Source organism: Uranotaenia lowii, chromosome 3, assembly GCF_029784155.1.
Source record: "Uranotaenia lowii strain MFRU-FL chromosome 3, ASM2978415v1, whole genome shotgun sequence".
Taxonomy (NCBI): domain Eukaryota; kingdom Metazoa; phylum Arthropoda; class Insecta; order Diptera; family Culicidae; genus Uranotaenia; species Uranotaenia lowii.
The window spans coordinates 52,979,290-53,006,103 of record NC_073693.1 but is presented as its reverse complement, the minus strand read 5'-3'; the positions used below and the strand labels follow the sequence as shown (position 1 = coordinate 53,006,103).

The 26,814-nt window shown below is 33.4% G+C and overlaps 1 protein-coding gene across 4 annotated transcripts in view; it reads left to right on the top strand.

Moving 5' to 3' along the window:
- The window catches only part of LOC129755167 (uncharacterized), an 82,105-nt gene that overhangs the window by 14,437 nt on the left and 40,854 nt on the right, over window positions 1-26,814 (top strand). For 2 of the 4 annotated variants that reach the window (XM_055751527.1, XM_055751526.1), the window contains exon 2: window positions 10,296-10,350. The exons of the other annotated variants lie outside the window; for them this stretch is intronic. The gene's annotated coding sequence lies outside the window, so the exon portion shown is untranslated. The remainder of the gene's footprint in view (window positions 1-10,295; window positions 10,351-26,814) is intronic. 4 annotated transcript variants of the gene reach the window in all.

Sequence of the window (26,814 nt, the reverse complement as noted above, 5' to 3'; positions counted from 1 at the left end):
CAGTAATTTGCTGAGATCACTGATATATAGTAAAAACAGTAAACTGCTGCCTTGTGGGACACCAACTTCCAAGATTTCTAGAGAGCCTTTTGCCTCATTTTAGGATGACAAATTGTTTTCTGTTAGCTAAGTAGCTGCGTAAAAGATCTTTGGCTAGGCCTCTTATGCCATAACACTCCAATTTGCTTTTTTACATGAAAATTTCTGACTTTTCTATTAGAAGCTCTACAAGTTCTCATTTTTAGATTTTTGAATCAATAGGGCTGCCAGAGTCAACCAGCTAAAAAATGGACAATTTGCCAGTTAGGGTCATATATACCCGGATTATTATTGTTGTTATAGTTGTTTGGTTGATGCGATTTGTGTTTTAACGAAGCAGTTCGTGGTAGTTGAAGTATTTATTATTAAAAAATTTCGAGATCTTTATTGTCACTCTGTACTTGAAAAATAGCAAAGAAAGTACTTGTTCTCAGATCATGACTTCTACAAAAATACTCCATTCACTCTGGACTAGATCTTTCACAAGCATAGTTCAAGTTTAGTGGGGCCAAAGGAAAACAAGCTTTGTCAATGTTTCTTAGACGGGCAATATTTTAATAAAATTTCATTCGAACGGAGGGATATTCAAAGTCTGAATTCGAGTGATCCAACCCCTTATTAAGCATCTTAATCTTAATACCAGGCATTTGGAGGCATCTTAATTTTATCACTATATTTTGAGAATCTATAGCCTTCTTTTTGTGTAATGATTTCTAAACGTACTTTCATTGTCAAAAAATAACAATTTTTATCGGGTGACATATAATGTTGAGATAGGATATATTCCTAATCGACGTCATCGTTAATGGCAGTCAAACATACAGTAGCATTCCATAAGTGGTGAACACAAACTCCACCGACCGTGTGTCTCCAACAAAATGTGCGGCTTGGCAGAGGAGAAGAGCAGGACAGACAGCTGATGGATCAGTTTTCCTTTATTTCTCTCTCCAACATACTGGCTGTAAGCTGGCTGGCTGGTCGGCACGGCACACACTTGGGAGCGACTTTTTTTTTTATCTGTTGTATTTAGCCGCTGCTTGCTCGCTTGTGCTCGCCAGCGATTTCTCCGGTACATTTCAATTTTCGATGGAAGCGGCTGATATGAAAACTGAAATCCGATGGGAACCGCTTCGCCTCGAATCGAAGCCGGGTTTGTGGGTGGGGGTGTGCGTTTGTTGTATGGAAATCTCCCTCTACTCGTAGCAGCAGCAGATGAGAGCGGGGCGAGAACTCCTCATCACATCACGTTACACGGACCGGGACCGGGGGGACACACGACCATTTCTACACTCAAAAATTCACGCGACGACGACGACGACGACGACGACGCGATATAAAACGGATGGTTCGAACCAGAAATAAATGGGAGACAAACGAAAAAAAAAGATCCCGAAGCCCGAAATTTGGCGTCTTCATATTTCTGTTTTTTTTTGTTCCTCTGAAGTTTCATTAACACAGATTCTAACAGCAGCCGGGCGGGATCGAAAAATTGCCAGATGGTCCTAATTGCCCTCCGATGGAAAAGAGATTGATAAGTGCTAATTTAGTTGTGAGAATTCTTGGGGCCGCCTGGAGACTGTTGATCGCAATTGGATGGCTGCTGCATTTAGCTCACACAGGATGGATGGATGATCTTCATTTTAACGACCAGTGTCAATAATAAATACTGGAAATAAATTCGCGTCGTTCTGTCTTTTTTTTTGTTATTCGGAACGTCAGAAAATCATGATTTTAACACATTTTGCCCCGGTTCTCTTTGTTTGGGGCGTTGATGATATCGGTTTTACTTTTAGCACTTGATCATTCGAGCGAGTTACGTGAAGTTCGCGAAGCATGAAAGACTTTTTATTTTGAAATATTATCCCATTTGTGTTCAGAAGTTTTGGTTGTTTAAGCTGGAAATCCTCAATTCTACGAAGGTCTATTTATCTTTAGATTTATGAACATAACTGTTTTTTAAGGATCGTGGAACAGAATGGAAAAATTATTGAAAATGTTAAAAATTTGTTGAATTACCTTGGGGCTGGCTAGACCCAAAAAATATTTGGAAACAAGACTGCCAAGCAGAAAACATCTAGTTAGTACACCCAAAGCAAAGGTTCCAGCTCTCTATGCCAATCAATGATTCTTCTGTGCAAGATATCTGTAATACTTCAAATAGGTGTTCTTAGCTAAGTCATATATGGCATAGACTTCATCCAATAAGATAAAAATCCCCGATGAAAAAATATTCTTTTAAAACAAAATTCTTCTTTACAATTGCATAAAAAATCTCGAACAAAAAATAAAAAAAAGGTCGATGGAGAGCAAAAATCAAACACATCATCTTTTAGCAATCCCATCTTGTCTCATCAGCAGCCTGTGTTGCCAATTGCTCTACATAAGCTAGATAGAAATTCGCATGTTCTCACTCGTTCAAAGTATGTACCCATGTCATTTTATGCCAATTATGACACCAGGCGAGGATACTATGATTGGCGTTTTTCATGGTTTAAATATCAGTTTAATAACATTTTGAACGATTGTTCGATCATTTTGAAGCCCCAAAAGGTCATAAACTAGCATTTAAACTAGCAACAAAACACCGTTGTTTTGAGGATAATTGATATTCATTAGAGAACTTGTTTACTTTTTCATGTTTTCAACTTTCATTAACACAATTCAAAATATAATCATCACATTTATCAAATAAATATACTCGTTTGATTAAAAGCCATTCGAAATAATAAGATGGAATTAACACTAGAAGGACCGGCGAGCTGAACATACATATTCCGTGAACTGACCAGTCAAAATGACTGGTAAAGAGGAACTTTTTTAAAACAATATTTCTAACCTTTTTTTCTGACTTATAGAATGTTTTAGTTGAGAAATTGAAAAAAAAATCGGCATGGGTACACAGAATCACATCATTTTCACAAAGTTTGCGAGTATGCGAAAATTTGAGTATTTCAAACAATTATCAAAAAGGTCAACCACATTATTGATCTTCGAAGAATATCTTGTTACATGAGTATGGTAATTGACTATGGGTGCACGGCTTCACCTCAATTTTCAGTATACATTATTATAAAGTTTTTCAACAAATTACTAAAGAATTATACCTGTTATTAAAGGTAGTAATAAAGTTATCTACCATGGGTGCACGGATTCACCGCTATATTCTCAAAAGTAGTTTTTTGCACACTTAAGGTCAAGGATAACTGCTTCTATAGATTCTATGTAATAAACAGAGCTTTTCTTTGGTGATGTACGAATTCACCGCAGTTTCATCGAAGATTGGGCTTTTTTCCATATTTTTTAACCCTTTACTTCCCACGAGGTTTTTCACGTTTTAAAAATAGAAATATTGATTTACAGCGAAAGTTCTAGAACAAAAGATGCATAATTTAAGCCTACTTTAATGATCCATTTGATAAATTTGGGTTTTGAGGTGGATCATATGTGCTCCATTGGGAAGATAACAACACATAGGGTGCAAATGAAAAACAGGAAATAATTGCATAAAAACATGGAATTTCATCACTTCATTGATGACAAACTAAAACGATCATATTTGATAGAAAAAAATCTTTGGTATACGCATCCCTCGAAAGTCTATTTATTGAAATATTTGAAATTTTCATTCTTGCCTTGGAACAATGGCCGCCATGACACTTTGCGCAAGGAAAACAAAACATGCCGTTTTTCGAGAAAATCACGCACTTTTACAAATATTTCGAGACATGTGGTCCTTTAAGCAGATAAAATAACTATCCTGAAGCGATTTTTTTGTTGACGAAATGATTTTCATGAGTATTGATAGAAGCTTGACTAGAAGAAAAGTACGTTTTGTTCCCAGTGTATCACCAGTGATCTACTTTACTTACTCAAAAATTTACATGTTTTAGTTGAAATCTAAGTAAACCATCATTTGATTCTGCTTGCATAAGCAACCTTCAGCACGTCAGTATTTTTATTTGAAAAAAATTATAAAAACTTGGCAAGTTATTGTACAACAAATGACAACTTGATTTAAATTAGAAAAAAAATCCGACTTTTTTGCAGCTTTTGATCTGCCCAGCAAAACCTAGCGAACCGATTTTCTTCAAATTTCGTGCAATGATTCTTCATTCTTATCTACACATTCGGTGAAAAAATGGTGCTGATCCAAAGCGCTCAGTTGAAATGCGAGCTTTGCAAAGTTGTGGATCACCTGTGCTACCATGGGAAGGAAAGGGTTAAGAATGGCGTCCAAAATTCTATAGAAATCGCATTTTTTGGTTCATGCCTGAAACATTGTACCTCATTGCCAATGTCGTTAAATATAAGATCAATAAAATAATATGTTTTTCAGGGGCGATTCACTTCTATATCATTATTTATCAGTTCAGTTCATTGTTATTTATCAGTTCAAATTACTCAAATTAAGGAATGTATTCGAAAAAAAATCAACACTTTGTTTTGTGAATAACTTTTGAAAGCATGAATGTAAATTGATGAAATTTTCAGCGAAGTTATCCGGTAATGTAATATAGCGTCCAATGAAGAAATTTACCGATTTTAATTTTTTGGCAACACGTGCGCCATCTACGATCCACACTATGAACCACCTTTTTTTTTAAATCATGGCTGTTTTTGATTACTTTTGCTGTTTCCTGTAGCTTAACCTTCAAAATAATTTCAAATTTTGAATTTGGTCTAAGTTATAACAAATTTAGTCGATTGTCCTCCTTCGGCACAAAAACAACATATTTGACTTTTTATCACTCCACCACCGTTTTTGCGTCATGGCACGATTCCAGATCCTACTTGAACGGAGTATAAATTTTGTGGAACCTATTGAAGTGCTTTGCATAGAAAGCGGTTTGGGTGGCAGTATTCTTTGTATTTTTAGCCATTTACCGTGTCAATCGTTATGAAAGACTGAGTAATTTGCAGTTTCCACAGATCCGTTAGCCTCCTCAAGTACTAGGCATTCAATTTTTCAATTATGTGACCCTTTTTTTCGCCGGGAAATACTTGTCAACGAAAAGATTGTGGTTGAAAACCTGCCAGGTGACCGCTTAAGAGTTCGTTTTGCTGTCCATTAAGTTTTTTTTTTTAAATATCTCCCCACAAGCAGTCCAAATATTTTGCGCACGATTTGACCACCGTATTTTGCTTATTTTATCGGTGGGCAGCTTTTTTACCTTGTAGAAATGAAGTCAAGCCTTTTTATAAGTCAGCTAGTCGAACTAGTCAGAAAAATTTGGCTTTTTTATCACTTCCTCTATTCATATTTTTGGATTGAGTTTGAAAAAAACTCTCACATTCCTTTCACCTCATGAAATCAATAATCTTCACTTTTATTCAAATTTTAGCTCATTATTTGGTTCTCTGGGTGATTTACCATGTGAATTTTGGTCGAATAGTTGATTTCCAGCAGTTCTAGAGTTTGCCACAGGGACTTTTAAGGATTTTTCTCGATTCTGCCCAAAAAATGTTTCCATGAACTTCAATATTGGACGCTATTTCAAAAGGTAGGTAGGTAGATTCACCGAAATTTTCATCAATTTCTTTCCATGCATTCAAAAATAATTCACAAAACAAAGTGTTGCATTTTTTTCGAATACACTTCTTACTCAGGTAGACATGAATTAAATCCAACGTAATTTCAATAAATCTTGATGAAATAGCGCTAAATTTAGATGAAAAGATCAGTGATAGTTGGTTAACATAACAGACCTAAAAAATAACAACCGAATGATTGGAGCGCCCACAGCGGTAAATCATAGAACTTTTTTCACAAATCATCTTGACTTTTCTTCAAAAATCAGTACTACTTCAATGAAAGACACTCTTCTGCACACCAAAAATCCATTAGAGCTCACAGTTTTTAATGCTCTTTGCAAATAAAACAAAAAGCGAGCCAAAATTTTTCATTTTGTTTGAGTTGTAGACAGTGAATTTTTAATCAGTAATTTTGATTGGTCACGATCCGAGTGTACATGTTTTCGAATCAATTTTCATGAGGAACATTTTTGTACTTCCTAAAGTATTAATTTTTCCTTAACACAATCGTCGCCACGCTCATTTTGGTAGTTTTATTAGCCAGGCCGAGCCCGGAGAAATTTTGGGAATGATAAAATAAAGAGAGAGAACTCCAAATATGCAACGTGTGGCTAAACTGAGCGGCTTACTTGAGTAGGAGAGCGTCACCCGTTTTTTGATGTGACGAAGCCTCCCAGGAAATACACCCGTCACCCGAATATGGATACTATGGTGAAGAACTAACTTGGTTTTCAGTGATGAAAAAGTTATAATTTTCAAACACCGGAAAATAAGCTCTCAAATTTCTCCTTCCTTGAAGTTTTGCCATTTCACTTAAATCAATTTTAAAATGTGTTTTTGTTTTAATTTGTTAACTCGAGGCGAACAGAGCACCATTGATCGGGGCACAATGAGCAGCGTAGAACCTAGCAGCGAATTCAACTCGAAGAAATAAACGTCGACCTACATCTTGTCTAATTTCATCTGATGATTTGCCCTAGTGGTTAAGTGCCGAAGAGGTAACTCAGAGGACTCGAGTTCGATTCCTGGTCAAGTCGTGTTTTTTTTATTCACAATTTGTAATCGAATATTCGTTTTAGAAGTTTTTTTTCCAAAAAAGGATAACAAAAACTTTTCTCGAATGCACCTTGTTTCGCAGTCTTGTCAAATAATTTTGCTAGAGTTTTAGGAAGACTGAGAAGAAGAAATATCAATCCTCAATTTCGTTGTAACATATTTGTCAAACAAGAGCAGATTTTAATGTAGTCTGCTCAATTTGTTATCAGTTTAGAATCAATGAAAACATGCATTATTAGTCCAAATATGCCAAATTCCAAGGGGTAGAATGTCTAGATTTCAGCTGATAGATTTGGTATCGGAAACAGAACATCAGAATGATCTAAGAACGAAATGATAAGATTTATACATACCAAACCTTTGGCAGGGCCATCAGAATCCATAAAATCCTGAATGGATTTGAAGTTACCACAAGAGAAAAAAAATGCTCCGATATTCGAATGACTGAGTTTCTTCAACACCCTTTTCTTGGTTCGGTTTTTGTTAAAAGGTGCGATAAAATAATCCCTGCTCCTCTAAAATGCTTGCTGCCAGAACCAGGAGGAGGATGATGATGAATAGTTAAACACACAACACATAACAACATAATAGATTACAGCATCATCGTGAGAACATAGATAGTTACATATTACGTGGAAGAAAGGAAAAACTTCCTAACCGGCAAACTCCGACCGGTCGGTGAATGATCCTGATTCTCGCTCTCTCTTTGTACTGGTCCTATCTATATTTTCTTGGGAGCGATGTTAAATGTGGGAAAATTTACGCACACACAGATAAATTTTCCACACAAAAGGAGAAAAGCCGAAACCGGCTGCTGCTTTTGCTCTTCCAGCTCCAAGGAAAATTCGAAACCTAACCTCGTCTCGAATGCGCATGTGTGCAGCTCCCGTTTCTCTCGTTATATAGTCGTTTGCTTGTTACACCTGGTGTTAGTGTTTGTGTGTGTGCTTTTGTTTCCCGATTGACACTTGGCAGCCGGTTGGAGCGGAGATTTATTTGTGATTTCCTTTTTTTTTTTTGTAATACCGACCGAATATTTACTGTTGCATCAGGTGACGACTTTTAATGATGATGGTGATAGTTCCTACAAGAAATTTGGTATTACAGATGGATGATAACTTTGTAGGTTTGGTTTCAAAAGAATCAATTGGCATACACTTTTTTCAAATGTTGTCAATCAGTCATTAAGGAATTCTATCAGATTAATAGACGAATAGTGTTGTGTTCTGAATATCCTAAAAATCATCCAATCCAAATCATCAAATGGAAAAATATCAATCAATCCATCAATATCAAACAATTTCTCACGAAACATTTCCATTTTATTTGGTTGTATTTTTTTTTCTTTTAAACTCACCTAAGCAGAGATGCCAATGTGCCTGATTTTTCAGGATTTGTCTGATTTTTCGCAGTTCAGCCTGACATTCTGATAAGCCATTGGATTTCCCTGAGTTTTCAAAATAAGCCTGATTTTGACTAATTTTTGCAAATGCTATGAAAATCGGGTAGTCAAGATCTGTATTAATACCAATGGTAGTGAAGTGAAAATGTGGAGCAACGGCAAACAGAAAAGGTCATCACTTTGAGTGAAATGACCGTTACTTCGACGTATTCTGATTTTTACCTTGCCTAGGGGAGATGGGGGCATAATGGCCACCTTAAGGAAAACGGTTATTTAACCATAGAAAATAGCTATAATATGGAGGTTACATTATTTTTCGTGTTCAGACACTTGAAAAGCCTATTCCCTAACGGGCTGAAACGCAAAAAACTAGATGAAAAAGTTAAAAAATGCATTTTAAAAAATTTTGCCAAAAGCTGAAAACCAACCACTGTGGAGGCATAATGAGAACCCCCCCTGAGGCAGTATGAGCACCATTAATCAGAGCAAGATGTGCGTTTTTGCCGGAGAATCTAGCAGCGAATTCAATTCGATGAAGTCAGGTGAGTCGTAGATTCATCAAACAAAGCAATAACAAAATAATCTAGGTCTGTTTGTAGAATACAAACAATTCACGCACGCTCATACATTATGGGCTTTGTTCGGAGGATGATGCTACTAGCCGTATAATGTAACAATAAAAAAATCGATCATGAATTGTGAATGGAAAAAAATCACCTCGAACAGAAATCTAACTCTATTCTTTTGATTACCTCTCCGACACCTTACCAATAGGCTAAATTGTCGGATGAAAACTAGTCAAGGTGTGGCGCTATAAATCAATTTTAATTCGCTGCTAGATTCTACGGCAGAAAATGCTCATTATGCCTCGATAATATGGTGCTCTATATGCCCCTAGTCAACAAATTTAAGTAAAAACGTGTTTTAAAATTGATAAAAGTGAAAAATCAAAAATTTTATGATGGTAAAGATTGAGAAACAGTGTGTACATCATGTTGCAGTGCGTACATTATAGATCAAGGTTATTTTAAGACCATAAGAGCTTATTTCGTGGTGCTCAAAAATTATAATATTTTCGTAACTTGAGAACCAAGCTAGTTTTTTTTAAATATCTCTGTAAAGATGATAAGGAGATTCCTTTTTTTGTGAAAAATTAATACTATAGGAAGTACGAAACAAATCCTCATGAAAATTTATTTAAGAAAATACGCACTTTCGTAGAAAAGCGTAGTTCTCATTATGCCTCGGGTGCTCGTTATGCCCTCATCTCCCCTATAGGTCCGTAATCAGTTCGAGATGAACCAAATCAAAGATTTTTGGGAACAAGCAATGCAATCTCCTTGAACTGTTATGAAGATCTGTTAGTTTCAAATGCGCCTATAACGATGCCGGCGAAGTCCATAATTTTACAAGTCCTCTTTCCTCATAGAGAAACTGGTATGATATTCCAGCAGAAGAAAACTATTTTACCAGCGTATTTCGAACTGAGTAGCGTTGCATTCTAGGCGTTTTGGTGTATTTGTGGAATACGAAATTGAGGTTGCTGAAAAAAAATTCTGACTGACTGTGATTTAACCTATAAATTATGTGAAGGCTTTCTGTGATGAAAGTAGCACAATTTTCTTTGAATAATCATGAAAACAATGAGTCTACCAATCTTATCATGTTTTTCCTAAAAGAAATTAAAAATCAAAAAATTTATGTTGAAATGGAATTTAAAATTTTGAAAATACGTACAACATTTGAAAAATCTATCAAATTTGTGAATAGTGCCAAATTTTTGTGTTCTGTGCCACAAATTCTGTGATGAAAATTTACTCAAAATCCTGTGAATTTATAGATTTTTCTGTGATTTCGTCAACCTTGCACGCAATTCGGATGCTCTGGGTCGTCGATTTCACATAAGCTTTTTCGCGAAATCTGCATAGAATCGTTCATAATTTCTTTGAACAAAGACTTAATATAAACGCAAAATTCGCTTTGGCCATTCTGGTTGGGTTGCTTCAATTTATTTCCTGTATAATGTTAGGATTGTAATGTAGTGTGACTAAAACTAAAACTATAACAACAATACATTTTCTTCGTTGATAGCACTTTTAAAATCTAAATCCCAAATTTGTTAGAAAGTACATTGATTTAAAAAAAAGTCTTAAGAAATTCGTGACAAATTGTAGATGTAGTAACTTTATTTTTAAACAATTATAATAAAACAACTCATTCTACCACTGAATTTCATATTAATCGTCTCTTTCTTTTTATCTTTCAGGTATGCTTCACACATTTTCTATGACAGTTATCAGGATTCACGTTACATGTATAAAGTAAGTCCGTTTTGAACAAAGTTTAATCCACTAAAACAATATGACTATTGCTGAAAATGAATTTGTTTATTGAAGGAAAGGTTTAAAAAAGATTTTATCGCGAAGGATATGAACTTTCTTGAAACATTTTCTATGCTTAACAAAGTACAAATCCCGTTCGTTTTTGGTAACATTCGATTTTGGCCAAATTTCTTTTTTTTTTTGGAACGACATTGCCTTATAGTTTTCGTTATAACAGGACTAATATAATTTAGAAAAACACCATAAATTCGTTTTTTCATTCAAAATTTCATATGATCAAAAAACAAATACAAACAAAATGTCAAAAATGACATAAAACTACTAAAAAAATGACAAAAATAGCAGATATGACAAATAATATAAACAAAACAAGAAAAGTGCTAAATTTATAAAAAAAAACATGATATAAAAAAATACAAAATGGCTAAAACTGGTCAAAAATTTACTTAAAATTACGCTGATGCTGATAATAACAGTTTTTTAGTAGTAAAAGTGGGAAAATTGTTGAAAAAACCGACTTTAGCCACATTCGATTTCGACAACACAAAATGATGGAGCGTGTTGCCAAAATCGAACGGATTTTGTGTGGATGTTCCATTGTCACCAGCGAAAAAAGCCTAGGGTGGCCAAAGAACCGGGAAAACTGAGGAAACCGGGAATAAAACGGGAATTGAAAATCGTGCCAGCAAAACCGGGCAAAAACCTGAAATTCGGAACAAAATTTGGATTTGTAATTTATTTTCCGAGTCAGAATTTAACAGACCAAAACAAAATTGGAAGCAGATCATAAGTTTCGAAACTCAAAACTACTATGATTTTTTTCAATTATCTCTAAATAAAAAATAACTCACAATTTTTACCGGAACTTAGAGTTCAGAACTGTCTCATAAAATGATATTGAAATTTCAAAAAGTCACTTTTAAAGTCACTTAAAATTTTATCATGTACCGCATGTCATTACAATTATTGAAAAAAATAATCAATCAATCAAAAGGTGAATTTTAAATTCCGAATTCTTTGTCGCAAACTTGTCGATCTCGACATAGATGGTCACCGTATAGCTTGCGACATGTTAGTCCTTCAAGATGATTGCCATATTGTGTTTTTGCTGAATGTTGCTAGTTTTTAGTGTTCAATTGTGTATAATTTTCCGCGGGAAAAATTAAATTTATTGATTATGACAAAATAAACGATCCTTTCTAGTTTAGACGTTAACTAGACGAGATGTCTTTTAAATTTTTATCCGAATCTATCTCAACCCACAACTAAGAGGCTTCTATTACAATTTCCTGTGATAGAAATTAATTAAAGAGCTATACACAGGACAATGAAACAATCAAAATAAAATAAAAACTTTCTGTCATCAAACGAACTATTTGTTCAAACGATTGATCAGGGGGTCTGGAACTATTTTTTCAAGCTTTTAAGCTGAGCTTTCGAAATTCACTTCATTTTTTATTCAAATTAGTTGTTTTCATTTATACTGAAAATTTCGAACTACAATTTTTAAAGCTTGAGTATGTTAAGACTTCTTTAAAAATTTACGAAAATTTAGAAAATTACGAATGAACCAGTAAATTTCTAACCTGATCCGCGGAGAAAATATGATGAAAATTTGTAAATTTCTAGTTAAAATTTTCTTGAAATAGCTATAGGAGTTTTAAGCAACATTTTAGAAAACTTACAAGAGCTTTGTAATGAGGGTGAATTTATGAAGATTGAAAACAATGGTTCAAATGTAAAAAAAAACTTACAATTATTCAACAATGTATTGTATGCATATTTCCCTCACAATAAAAAAAATCGTGTTTCGATAAAAGTATTTAAGAAAAAATTCTTGTGTTTGAATGTTGAAAAATAACAGGGGTTGTTTCTTTACACAGTGCAACGCTTTAATTGGAAACAATTTTGAAGTACATGTGAAATCTAATAAATCCTTCAGAGAGGAGTATATTTTCCAATCTCATCAAAAAGTTACTTTTTGCTTCTTCGGCAGGTTTACACAAAAAAATGATGTCTTGAAAATTCAAATATTTTTTTTTATGATTCATAAATTTTGAGCTTTTTGGATTTTTTCTACAGTTTTTTTTAGCAAAGTTGTAGATAAACCTAGCCACTTTAAAATGTAGATTAAATTTATTGAAAAAAAACTTTAGCCGGTGTCTCTAAATGAAAAATGTACTAGTCTTCGGTAATTTCTTTGACATTTTGAACCAAAAGATTAAGTTCATATGACTTTGTTTGTTAAAAAGTTGAGTATTTTATTTAAATTCACAAATTTGCTCAAGACACGAATACAATTTTTTTTAATGCTTTAGAAATAAGAACTTAACAGAAATCATTCTTTTTCAAAGATTTCTTGAACAAGGTAATATTTTTCATGATAAATTTATTTTAAGATTCTGAATTAAATTTTTAGTAAAAAAACCCTATTGAAAGTCTTATTTACCATTTTCATGAACGTGTAACTATCTGGATCTTGTTTTCATGTCTTCAAGCTAGTTGCAGACATCATCAAGAAAAAAATAGATAAAAATATAAAGAACTGGATCCAGCTCATCCAATTACTGAAATAAGAAGTAACGATTTTTTTTTCCTCAAGCTTCCAACAATAAAAGTGTTTCTGTGATGTTCAAATGTTCGTATTTTGGTCAAACTTGCGAATTTCAAAAGAGATTAATAATAAGATAGGCGAAACTTTTAACAATCATTTTTTTGTAATAATTTAAATGTAGGAATTTTATATAAATTTTGAAACACCAAAATTATTTTCATACACTACATTTTACGTTTAAAAGCTGTCAGGATTTTTATAATGTTTATCTTTACGAATTTACAAACGAGAGCAGAAGTAAAACAATGTTTGAACATATACAGATACACATATTTTCACGCAGCGACTCAAAGCAAGCAACTATCAAAATTGTCTATGTTTTTCAAAGCAATTTTGTTAATTCTTCTATTTTCTTATTTGGATTTTTTTTAAAATTTCTTGCTTATAGAATTAGAGGCTAATATATTATTATAAAAAAAAATCACGAACCACCGGATGAGAATAAAATTGGTAGAAATTTCTATAAATCATTAATTTTCATTAAAAAAAGCTTTTTTATAAAGTTAGTATATCGTGAATTAGTTAATTTTTTGTCATACTTTCTTCGAATAAGATGTAGATAAGGTTTTTTCTAAAAATAATTTTAAAAAAATGTATTCGTGTTTTTAGTATAATTATGAATCTAGATAAAATACACAAATGTTTGAACTAATAAAGTTATATGAAATTGACCAAAAACATTTCAATTTTTAAGCTGTTTTGTAGTTTTGAGACCCCGGATAAATTTTTTTTTACCGAATAAGTTTCTTCTACATTTTAGTGGTGCTTTGCTGAAGAAATTGTAAAAAAAACCCGAAGGGTTTACTATCAGCTATATTAAAAATATTTTATTTTCGAAACTTAAGAAATGTTCAGTTTTTTGTGTGGAAATTCAGAATTAGCAAAAAGTAACTTACTGATGAGATTGGAAAAAAATCCTCTGAAGGGTTTATTATTTATCATATGTACTTCAAAACTAGCGAAGAGCGAGATCACCCAAATGACCTCGAAAATGTTTCACAGTGTTATGATAACACATTGCGGACTAAATACGAGAATTCTCGTTTTTTGGTTGCCGCGAGTGTGCTCCACTTGGAAGTAAAACTAGATTGTTAAAAATCCAATAATAAAACTAAATATATTCTACAAAACTAAACACTACACCTTATGTAACTCGAATAAACTGAATTTGTACAATTTGGTGCAGTGTACGTTGATCCAGAAATGAAATTCAGCCGAAAACAATAATTAGCATCTTCTTCTTAAGTTTGTCAAATCGATTCGCATTCTTAAACAAATTGTTGATGGAATAAATGTATTCGATAACAATCCTCATAAATTTTATTCAGTGGTGTCCTTGAAAGGTTTATTTTAGTATTTAATTTTTCTAAACCTTGGGGATTTTTTTTGCAAGCATCATTTCTCTGAAACTAGAATAGCTGGGAAAATCTTAATCCTTTATGAAATTGAGGGTAATTAATAGAATCGAAATCAGTTTTTGTTTTTAATGGGTTTTAGTTTTGTTTTTCATACAGTTGTCAGTTCATTAGTTATCAACGATTTATTTTTTACAATTCGTTTATTTGAAACGGCTCAAACCATTAAGTTTTACGGAGCCAGGTGACTATTATTTTGCATATTTTGCTTAAGTTTAATTAACAGAGATTAGTTTTCAAAGATTGATATCACTAAAAACTTAGTAATTTAAAATTTTGATGTTCAGTGCCGTTCATAATTGTATAGAAATTGGAAGCTCGCGCACTGTCACTTTGACTTTGAACTCCCATAACTTTTTACTCGGATTATATTTTATGATCAAATTTTCTGCGTAAAATAGATCAACTATCGCACTATAGAGATGCAGTAATTCTACGAAAATCGGACTTTTGGGACTTTTACCATTTAAACTGCAATATCTCAGAAACTTAGCAACGTTTTTTATTGAAATTTTGCAGAGTGATTGTTGAAATTTAATGTTAAGAAGTTTTTGGAAAGTTCTATCGATAGGTTAAAAAACTACGCGATGTACAGGCAAGAACGTTTTCTATAGACTTTTGGACGTGGTAGTGTTGGATGTTGGATATGATAGTGTGATAGTTGATCTATCTTACGCAGAAAATTCAATCAAAAAATATCTTCAGAGAACAAAGTTATGGTAGTTCAAGGTCATAATGACAGAGCGCAAGCTTCCAATTTCAATACAATTATGGACGGTACTGTATTTTAACGAAATTAGACAATTAAAGCCTTGAACAAACCATGAATTTATGACCAAGACGCTCCTATAGCTTCTTCTCATGTTAGCGAAAAATGAAGCTTAAGAATAGGCAAAACCAATAATTAAGGACAAACTTCTTTTCAAGCTTATTTTAATTTCCTGGATGATTTTATATGCAAAAAAATGTTCCTCCATACACATTTCAATACCAAATTGAAACGCGATGCGCTATTCAGGAATCAACAATATGATCGCAAATTTTACACTGATAACCCGAAAGGCACTAAAACAACGTGGGAGCAAAAAGTCCATTTTTGCATCGGTATAATTGTTGGGTATAATTTGATCAGAATCAAATGTTATTCTAGTTTGATCTTTGTCTACAACTCAGATTGAAGTTAGAAATTCGTGTTTTTAATAAGCTTCCGGAAATTTCCGCCAACAATGTCAATGGTTTTCCATTAAAATTCCTATGCAACCAATAACGAACTAGGCAGAATTAATATATCTCAACGCGATGATTCTTTTTTGTTTTGGGCAAAACTATTTAGAGAAGTCAAACAACGGCGGGTGGGGAACCGACCGAAATACAATTTGGTGGCAAGACCGGGGGAGGGGATAGCAGCATTTCTGTAATAATCGCGTGTGTATGATATTGGAATAAACACCCGTCAAGAGCCGGCGCTTGCTGCTTCTGCTGCTGCTGTTGCTGCGGGTTGGTGGGAAACGCTAGGCGCTAAGGGAAAGCCGCGCTAAACAGTCGAAGTGGAGGGGCAGTAAAATTCTATGCTTATGTCGCTTTGTCCTAACAAAGAACACCCCCGAATATACGGTTCCGTTCATACACATATATTTTGTGCCTCGCGCGCTGATCTATAGAGTAAATGTGAGTTAGCGGCAGTGGAGCGTTAATAGAATGTTAGGTGGGTTCAAATGCGTTTGTTTAACAAATGGGCTCTACTATTATTTTTTTAAATTTATTTTCGCAATAAAGTTAAAATTCAAACGATAACATTAAAAATCAATAGCTGTTTTCTTCTAGTTAATTCATCATGTTTTCGTTTAACCAATTTTCAAAAAGGAACCAAATTAAAATTAGAAACTGTTGCATTTTTTGACATATTTTATTGCTGAATCAGCAATATCCTTGTGAGATTTCAATTAGCAGAACAGTTTACTTAAATCCAACTTCGATTTTTTTTAAAAGGGAAAGAACACCTCGATCTTGTCGTCAACATCAATCGGGCTTCGAATCATCCTACTGTTTTTTCGGGGCGAACGTGTACATACATTCTGCTCATCGGGATGGTTTCGGTAATAGACAACAGAAAACCGGGGCCAGGCTAGGCTAGTAGCACAGCAATAGCGCAAAGGGGGAAGAAGCTTTGTCAGCGAATATATTCTTTATTCGGGGAATACAGTTTTCTTTTCGCTTATTTTTTTTGTTTGGTCTTGTGTTTCATCGGAAGGGAGAACCAGAAGAGAAGAAGTTAGAAGCAAGAAAAAAAAAAACACGAGCCAAAACCAGTAATCGCGCGAAATGGGCCAGGGAAATTTATGAAAATGTTTGTGTCGAATTCTTGGCCCCGACAACTTTGTTGAATCGAGAAAATGTAGAAGGAGAATGGGGCAAAGGGGCTAGTCGGGGATTTCTGCTGACTGAGTGACGACTGACTGAATGGATGATGATGGCACATTGGAAGGTTTTCTTTTTTGGACTAGCAGTAGCAGCAGCAAAGAGCCGTTGTTTTCCGTCCTTCCGCCGTTCTGACTTCTGTAAGTTTCCAGCTCCATATTAAACGGGGCATAATGTCGCATTCGACTTGTTTCTTTTCCAAAGTCTCGTTTCTGCGTGAAAAATGGGTTTAACCTTTTTCCAATGTGTTTCCAGCCGGCTTGATGTACTTGGGGTATTATCCTTTCAACAAACCCACACTCATCCCCACACATATCCCCATACAAATTGGATGATGAGATTCAAGCTGACTTAGCTTGAAAAAGCTTTGTTTTGTTTTTATTTTTTGAAAAAGTTGAAATGTTGCTCGTTGGCTGTGATCGTTTGATAAGGCTCCAACTTTGGGCCAGCAAATTCTTTCAACATACACATATTGTAATTTTCGTCTCCCCTTCCTTCCCAAAAGAAAGGGGACTTCCTATGTCATTGTTCGAAGTTGCTCATCAACATTTGCACTGCTTGCTTTCATCAAATGTGGATCCGTTTTGTAGAATCCGGACTTTTGTGTTTCTAGTGTGTTACTTCTCGAAGCTACAAAAGGTACGTTCAACGATAGCAAAAGTTTGATCCATCGAGTTGTTGAGAAAAAAATATGAATCAAATATTTTGATGTGTCAGAAATGTATTCACTTACTCTATATCAATAAGGGAGGAGGTGGTATTTAGGAGAAATATTTGCTTTGCTTATTGAAATTGAAACTGGCTTTCGACAGTAGTATAGAGCGAATGTTACAGATCAGATATTTCAAATCATGTACAAAATTCCCTAAAAAAGAAAAATGAGACAAAAAAAAAGAAAACACATAACAGAAAGAAAAGGCAGAAAAAAACAGGAAAAAACAAAAAAAGGTAAAAAAGTCAGAAAATACAGAGAAGTGAGAAAAGACAGAAATTATAAACAAAAACACAAACAGAATAGACAAAAAAGACAGAACGGACAAAAAGGTCAGAAAAGACTTAATAGACAGAAAAATAGCAAAAAAAAAGAAAAGATAGAATAGACAGAAAAGGGCATAAACGAAAGTAAAGACAAAAAAGACGGAAAAGACAAAAAGAACCGAACATATAGAGAAAACTAAATATACAGCAAAGACGTAAAACACACAAAAAACAGAAAAGACAAAAAATAAATAAAAAAAGACGGAAATGACTAAAAGGATAGACAAGACAAAAAAGACAATAAAGACAGAAAAGACAGAAAAGATAAAAATGATTGGCAGACAGAAAAGACAAAAAAACAGAAAAGACATATAAGACCAAATAAACAGAAAAGACAAAAAAAAACAGAAAAAACAAAAAAGAGAGAAAAGACAATCAGTAAAGACGGATAGTAAAGACAAACAGTAAAAAAAAGGAAAGTCATACAGAAAATACACTCAGAAAAGAAAGCCAGAAAAGTCAGACAAAACATACAGACAGAAAAGGCAAATAGAAAAGACAGAAAAAAATAGGCAGAAAAGACAGAAAAGGCGAAAAAAAAAACAAAAAAGAAGGGAAAGGCGGAAATGACAAAATAGTCGGAAAGTACAGAATAGACGAAAAGACAAAAAAGACTTATAAGACTGAAAAGACTTATAAGACTGAAAAGACTGAAAAGATTGAAAAACCTAAAAAGACTGAAAAGACTGAAAAGATTGAAAAGCCTAAAAAGACTGAATAGACTGAAAAGACTGAAGAGACTTATAAGACTGAAAAGACAGAAAAGACAGAAAAGACAGAAAAGACAGAAAAGACAGAAAGACTGAATAGACTGAAAAGACTTATAAGACTGAACAGACTGAAAAGACTAAAAGATTGAAAAAACTGAAGAAACTGAACAGACTGAAAAGACTGAAAAGACAGGAGAGACTTATAAGACAGAAAAGACAGAAAAGAAGGAAAAGACAGCAAATACAGAAAAGATAAAAGAGACTGGAAAGACTAAAAGATTGAAAAAACTGAAGAAACTGAACAGAGAGAAAAGACAGAATAGTCAAAAAGACTTATAAGACTGCAAAGATTGAAAAACCTTAAAAGACTGAAAAGACAGAAAAGATAGAAAAGACAGAAAACACAGAAAAGACAGCAAATACAGAAAAGATAGAAGAGACAGAAATGACAGAAAAGACTAAAAAGATAGAATAGCCAGAAAAGACTGAAAAAATAAAAAAAGACAGAAAAGACAGAAAAGACAGAAAAGACAGAAAAGACAGAAAAGACAGAAAAGACAGAAAAAAACAGAAAAGACAGAAAACACAGAAAACCCAGAAAAGACGGAAAACACAGAAAAGACGGAAAAGACGGAACAGACAGAAAAGATAGAGAAGACAGGAAAAACAGAAAAGACAGAAAGACAGAAAAGACAGAAAAGACAGAAAAGACAGAAAAGACAGAAAAGACAGAAAAGACAGAAAAGACAGAAAAGACAGAAAAGACAGAAAAGACAGAAAAGACAGAAAAGACAGAAAAGACAGAAAAGACAGAAAAGACAGAAAAGACAGAAAAGACAGAAAAGACAGAAAAGACAGAAAAGACAGAAAAGACAGAAAAGACAGAAAAGACAGAAAAGACAGAAAAGACAGAAAAGACAGAAAAGACAGAAAAGACAGAAAAGACAGAAAAGACAGAAAAGACAGAAAAGACAGAAAAGACAGAAAAGACAGAAAAGACAGAAAAGACAGAAAAGATAGAAAAGACAGAAAAGACAGAAAAGACAGAAAAGACAGAAAAGACAGAAAAGACAGAAAAGACAGAAAAGACAGAAAAGACAGAAAAGACAGAAAAGACAGAAAAGACAGAAAAGACAGAAAAGACAGAAAAGACAGAAAAGACAGAAAAGACAGAAAAGACAGAAAAGACAGAAAAGACAGAAAAGACAGAAAAGACAGAAAAGACAGAAAAGACAGAAAAGACAGAAAAGACAGAAAAGACAGAAAAGACAGAAAAGACAGAAAAGACAGAAAAGACAGAAAAGACAGAAAAGACAGAAAAGACAGAAAAGACAGAAAAGACAGAAAAGACAGAAAAGACAGAAAAGACAGAAAAGACAGAAAAGACAGAAAAGACAGAAAAGACAGAAAAGACAGAAAAGACAGAAAAGACAGAAAAGACAGAAAAGACAGAAAAGACAGAAAAGACAGAAAAGACAGAAAAGACAGAAAAAACAGAAAAGACAGAAAAGACAGAAAAGACAGAAAAGACAGAAAAGACAGAAAAGACAGAAAAGACAGAAAAGACAGAAAAGACAGAAAAGACAGAAAAGACAGAAAAGACAGAAAAGTCATAAAAGACAGAAAAGGCAGAAAAGGCAGAAAAGGCAGAAAAGGCAGAAAAGGCAGAAAAGGCAGAAAAGACAGAAAAGACAGAAAAGACAGAAAAGACAGAAAAGACAGAAAAGACAGAAAAGCCAGAAAAACCAGAAAAGACAGAAAAGACAGAAAAGACAGAAAAGACAGAAAAGACAGAAAAGACAGAAAAGACAGAAAAGACAGAAAAGACAGAAAAGACAGAAAAGACAGATAAGACAGAAAAGACAGAAAAGACAGAAAAGACAGAAAAGTCAGATAAGACAGAAAAGACAGAAAAGACTGAAAAGATAGAATAGACAGAAAAGACTGAAGAAATAAAGAAAAGACTGAAGAGACAGGAAAGGCAAAAAGACAGAAAAGTAAAAAAGACAAAAAGGCAGACTAGATAGAAAAAGAAAAGAAAGATACAGAAGACAAAGAAGAAAAAATTAAAAAAAGACAGAGAAGACAGAAAAGACAGAAATTACAGTTACAGACAGAAAAGGCAGCAATGACAGAAGGCAAAAAAAAATATAGAAAGACAAAAAGGACGAAAAAGGTAAAACACAAAACAGACAAAAATAACAAAAAAGAAACAGAAAAGACAACGAAAGACCAACACGATCAAAAAGGCAAAAATAAAGAAAAATAGAACATATGTTATAAGAAACCAAAATGACAAAAAACCTCATAAAGGACAGAAAAAAATGAAAGATTATATGAGAAAAATTGAAAAAAAAAATTATAAAAAAAATATTAAGACTAAACTACACAAAAAAAAATTGACGAAGGTAACATAAGACAGGGTGGCCAGCGAACCGGGAAAACCGGGAAAACCGGGAAAAAACCGGGAATTTGAAATAGGACCGGGAAAACCGGGAAAAAAACCGGGAATTTCAAATCAAAACCGGGAAAATCATTAATAGATTATGTTTCCCCATATAAAAACATATTAATTCCTTAAATTTATTCTTTTCATAATGACGTAACTTTTCACAGAAACCCTACAAGCTATAGTCACTTATTTCAGGATTGTTCGCCATTCGGAAAGAGCGCAGAAATGTCGGGATTTTATATTCATGAGGGAAAAGCCGGGAATATATTTATAAAAAAAAAATGATTTTTGAACTCAGCGCATATATTTATCGAGCAAAAAAACATCGTAGAATCATGCACTGAAGTGAATACAAAAAGTTAAAAAAAAAAAAACATTTCACTACTGTGAAGTTTTAATACATTAAGTCTTAGTAGCTAACACTTGAAGCGTTAATTATTAAAGATTTTGTACCGTTGTGCACTTTCTTTCTTTGCAAATATCTTGAACAAAATATTCCTTCAAAATCTGCATTGAGAAAAAAGCGAATGTAATTTACAAAATTTCTATTCTATTCGATTGAATCCACGTTCTGAAAACTAGAATTTCATCCTTACATCTGTATGATAATTGGAATTATCATACACTCGTCCAGAATTGATGATGTTCGAATCTGCATCAGGAGCTCATTTTTTCAGAAAAAACACATTAAGCTGAAACGAGACTTGAAAAATAATAAATTTCTTTGTTTGTGTTGTATGTACTTACAAGCTAATTATTGTTAAAAACAATCAAAACGTAAGTTCAAAAATCAAATATAAAATTGCTGAGAAACTACATTACCTCAAAGTACTTATCTTATTTGGTTTCGATCATATTTTCTTACAATATAGCTCTATCATTACTTTTGAATGTCCTTAAAAGTCCTTAATTAAATAAATAATAATAATAATAATAATTACTTTTGAAAATCGGGAATTGTCCTATGCGGGAAAAATGCCGGATATTAAAAAAAAATAAGATGCCACCATTTTATTCGGTTTATTGATAAACACACAGAAGGCAGAAGATGTAACAAGATACTAAGTTTACATTTTTCGCTTAAACTAGTAGAATTATAAATTCAAATTTAGATAAAATTAACAGAATCTAAGCAATTAGAGTTCAGCGTATTCTAATCTTTTTAAAAGTTAAACATTTTTCATTTTCCAATATAAGACGGTTCTCAAATAAAATTTCTGGCTTAGCATGAATAAGGTTCATCGGAATCAGTTTTAAGAACTTCAGAAGTAAAATATCTTAATATTAATAATTAGATTTCAATAGTAAAATTCCGTATTTCAACCTGAAATTTAAAAGTATTACATACATTGCATGTATCAAAACTTTAATTTATCTCATGCAAATAATAAAAATGAAGCATTTTCCCTTATAAGCGAAGATGGTGACTAAAATAAAGGTAACAGTGTTCGGTTTAGGTAAGGGCAACTAGAATTATTTTCGTACCGTGTTTCCATGACTGTTATTTGAATAACCTTTGAGTTTCAAAATTAAAAATTAGGTTATTTCACACTTTTATGTTTAACTTGCATGAACATATGTTAATTTGTGGTCAAAAAACCTTATGGAAATATTTATTTGCGCATTTTGAAACAGGGAAAACCGTGAAATCTCAATCTGGAAAACCGGGAAAAAACCGGGAATTTGAAAATGGAAACTCGCTGGCCACCCTGCATAAGATAAAGATGAAAAAAATTGCAATATTTTCACCATTTCGTTTTTTTTTTGTTTAAAAGAAACTCTGTATTAATTTTTCTTTTCAATTCACTTGATTTTTTTATTTTTATTTTTTAGGCCATCCTAGTGAAGAATTAAGTCTAGATGCCTTGTAAACATTACATTGATGAAATTTTAAGAGAAGTTACCTGGTAACGTAATGTATACATATGCAAATTTTTGTGATGCTTTATCAAGTGGTTTTAGAAATAGCGTCCAATGAAAAAAAAACGACTTAAATTTTTGGGCAACAATGCAACGTATGAACCACTTTTCTTCAAACCAGGGCTATTTTTTATTACGTTTGCTGTTTCCTGAAGCTTGACCTTCAAAATAACTCAAAATTTGGTCCAAATTATAAGAAATTTTGCCGATAGACCTCCTTTGGCACAAAAACAACATATTTTACTTTTTATCACTCCACCACCGTTTTAGCGCAAAGGCACGATTTAATTTGAACAGAATATACATGTTTTGGGACCTATTGAAGAGCTTTACAGAGAAAACAGTCGCATTTGGAGGCAGTCTTCTTTTTATTTTCGTCGTGTCAATCGTTATGAAAGACTGGGTAATTTGCAGTTTCTACAGATAGATAGGCTCCTCAAGTACTAGATATTTATTTTTTCATTTTTTTTTCTCCTTGTTTATTTCCGGAAAATACAGGCGAGACTTGTCAACGAAAAGTTTCTGGTTGGAAACCTGTCAGGTGATCGCTATAGAGTTCGTTTTGCTGCCAATTTTCATCTTTTTTAAAAAAATCTACCCCCAGCAGTCCAAGAATTTTGCGCACGATTTAACCACCGTATTTTTTTTTTATTTCACTGGTGGGCAGCTTTTCTACCTTGTAGAAATGAAGTCAGGCCTATTTATAAGTCAGCTAGACGAACCAGTCAGAAAAATTTGACGTTTTTATTAACTTTTTTTTTTATCAATTTTCATATTTTCGGATTGAACTTGAAAAAAACCTCTCACATTCCTCTCACTTCATGGAATCAATCATCTTCACTTTTGTTCAAATTTTAGCTCACTAATGAGACTTTTTAAACGATTTACCATGTAAACTTTGGTCGAATTGTTGATTTCTAGGCGGTTTTGAGTATCCTACTGGGACTTCTTCACTGAAAATTTTATCAATTTGCATTAAAAAGTTATTCATGAAACAAAGTGTTGCATTTTTTTCGAATACACTCCTTAACAGTTCCCTCAAAATTCTAAAATAATGTACCGATTTCCGAAAAACATTTCGACTTAGTCTCAAAAAGTCAATTTTTGATCTTTTTTCAATAACACGGGATCTTTTTATATTTTAAGGTAATTTAAAAATTAATAAATAATGATTTTTTCAGATTTTATGTACCTGACATCACATTAAAACTCAAGAACAAAAAGTATTTCTATTTGTTAAACCCGAAAACGGGTTCACAGAACCGCCTTCGCCGTTTTTTTTTCGTTGAAACAATATTTCTTCAGCACCCAGAAATAGAAAATAATCTTTCTGTACCTGCACAAATTAACCTCAATTTAAAATCGAGTACTATCGATGACAATATCTGCACTGTGCGCTCAACAAAAGCAACAGCAGCAAAAAAAATGCAACCTGTGAAGAGAAAGATTGATAAGAACGCTTCAACAACGTCATAGCCGTCATCACTTCGTCAACGTTCTGTGCCGCAGTAGCTGCTTCTTTCGCAAAAGCTTTCAGAAAGAAGTTCAACGAAAAAAAATCTTCTAGAAAGCGCACCTGATTAGACATGTTTGGTTTTGTTTTTTCTTCTCCTCTTTATCAGGTTGCATTTTTATTTTTCGTCCGGCTCAATACTTACGACTCTAGGAAGCACTCTCAAAAACTGATAATTACCAAACCTTAGACAAACTGTGAAGTCGTTGCGTTTGCCATTTTTAAGCGAATGGTTTTTCCTTTACATTGCTTTTCTCTAATGGTGATGACGGGTTTCGACTGGGGCACTACCAGATAAGATAATCGTTAATGTTTCTTTGTGACAGGTTTTTTCTTGCCTTGCTTTCGATTTTCGGGATGTCAAAAATTTGAACAACTGCAAAACGGAAATGGGCGTGATAAAATTAGTTTACATTATATATAGGTAAGGTACCGAACAGCGGCAACGGTGAATGCCATTGAGGTTGGTTAGTGTACACGATGGATAGATGGTCAAACGGCCATTGTGCTTAGGAAGGTGAGGAATAGGAGACAATAAATGTAAGGGAACACTCACTGGTCACTGATAACGCGATAAAGTTCTTGCAATTGGAAATTTTAAGTACCTCTTACTTCTAGGGAAGATATCTATTCCTGTATGAATGGGTCTTCCTATTGTGTCCTATCGATTTCACAAGCTTTACTGTATTAACTTCATCTCAATTCACTTATTATTCGACTTTCAGATTCAAGATTCAGATTCAGATTGCTCTTCGGAGGATGCGAGTATAGGTCAAAACAATAATTTTGACGAAGGTTTGAAAATATTCTAAATACATATATTGGGTTTCGTAGAATATCTTACTATTTAACAATAAAACTTAAATTATTGTTAAAAAGTTGAATATTCCTGATAGTTTAAGTTTGAAAAGCATGAGACGTGAGAATTACAAGTACACTTTTCAATTCTCACTTATGATATGACAAGTTCTGTCATTCACTTCTCCCTGCTCATCATTTAATTTCACTTCATTTTCAAATATCATATTTGCGATCAAATTTGACGGATAAAATCGAATTCTATAAGGGTATATACAACTTTCAACGTTTCCTACACATTTGATTGTTCCTTAGCAGATTTTGAAGAGTAATGTGCGCGCCTTGAGTATGAAAAACTTCATTCCAGTAGACAGTAGATGAAGAAAATGTAAAATTTATAGCAGAGAAGCTGAAAATGTTTCATCTTACAGTTCAATTCCTACAAATAACAAAAAGTATTTGTATATTCCAAATTGAATGCTGCAGTTTGTTTCCAAACAAATTACATTTACAAACCTTAACAAATTAAATGAGGATTTGAGAAATGATGTCACTACAGAACATGCATACATTTTACGTTAAATTTATAACTTGAACTGATATATGAAGAGGACTTTTCAAAAAATTATTAAATTTGCTTTAACTTATGATTTTTAAATGAGATTATAAAAAATCAGTGCGAATATTGAAAAATTATATGACCGGGCTCCACTGGGTAGCATTCAAAATCAAAACATTGAAAACTCAACCGGTTCCTCGAGGGGGCGAAAACGGCAATTTTGTCTTAGGAAAATCGCGTTTTGGTTAGATACGTCCTTTTGATAAAATTAATCGTTTCAATCTTGTTTAGAGGTTAGGGCTGAGGCCTTTCGGTAAGGAAGTGTTCGTGGAGAACTGTCAATATATCCTAATACTCTTGAAGGTAGAACAAAATTATCGTGTTGAATCGATGTCTAAATCACAGTAGGCATTGGTTGTTAAGTCACGTGCTCAGTATTATGTCTTGTGTTGTACTGACAAAACGTTGTGTTTTTTTCCAAACTGTAAACTTGAAGAAATCTCACGAAGAAAATAGGTCTAAAATCTGTTATCTGTGCTTTGGGCAAGCGAGTCCAGCAAAAAAGGTGTAGATACGCCCGTTCGTTTTGAATACAGTGGAAAATTTTCTACCAGAATCTAATGAAGGCAGATACAATGTATCCGAAAGTGCTGTATTGCTGTTTAGCGGTGCAGAAGATGCGAAAATTAAAAAAAAAAAAGATGTCTACAACTACCAGGGTGGCCAGCGAACCAGGAAAGAAGCCGGAAATTGAAAATAGGACCGGGAAAACCGGGAAAAAACCTGGAAAATTAGTCAGGATTATTTTTTTCCTATATGTATACCTATCAAATCCTAAAATCCCTTCACTTTTTCATGACGAAACTTTTGCTCAGAAGGTATCAGGTATCAGAATGGGGGTAGGCTTAATAGCGGCACGTTATCCAAGCATACGGGAAAATTGTGCCTAGCCTTTTTTTTATCCAAGATTTCATCATTTACCTGAGAAACCTGAAAAACCTATAAA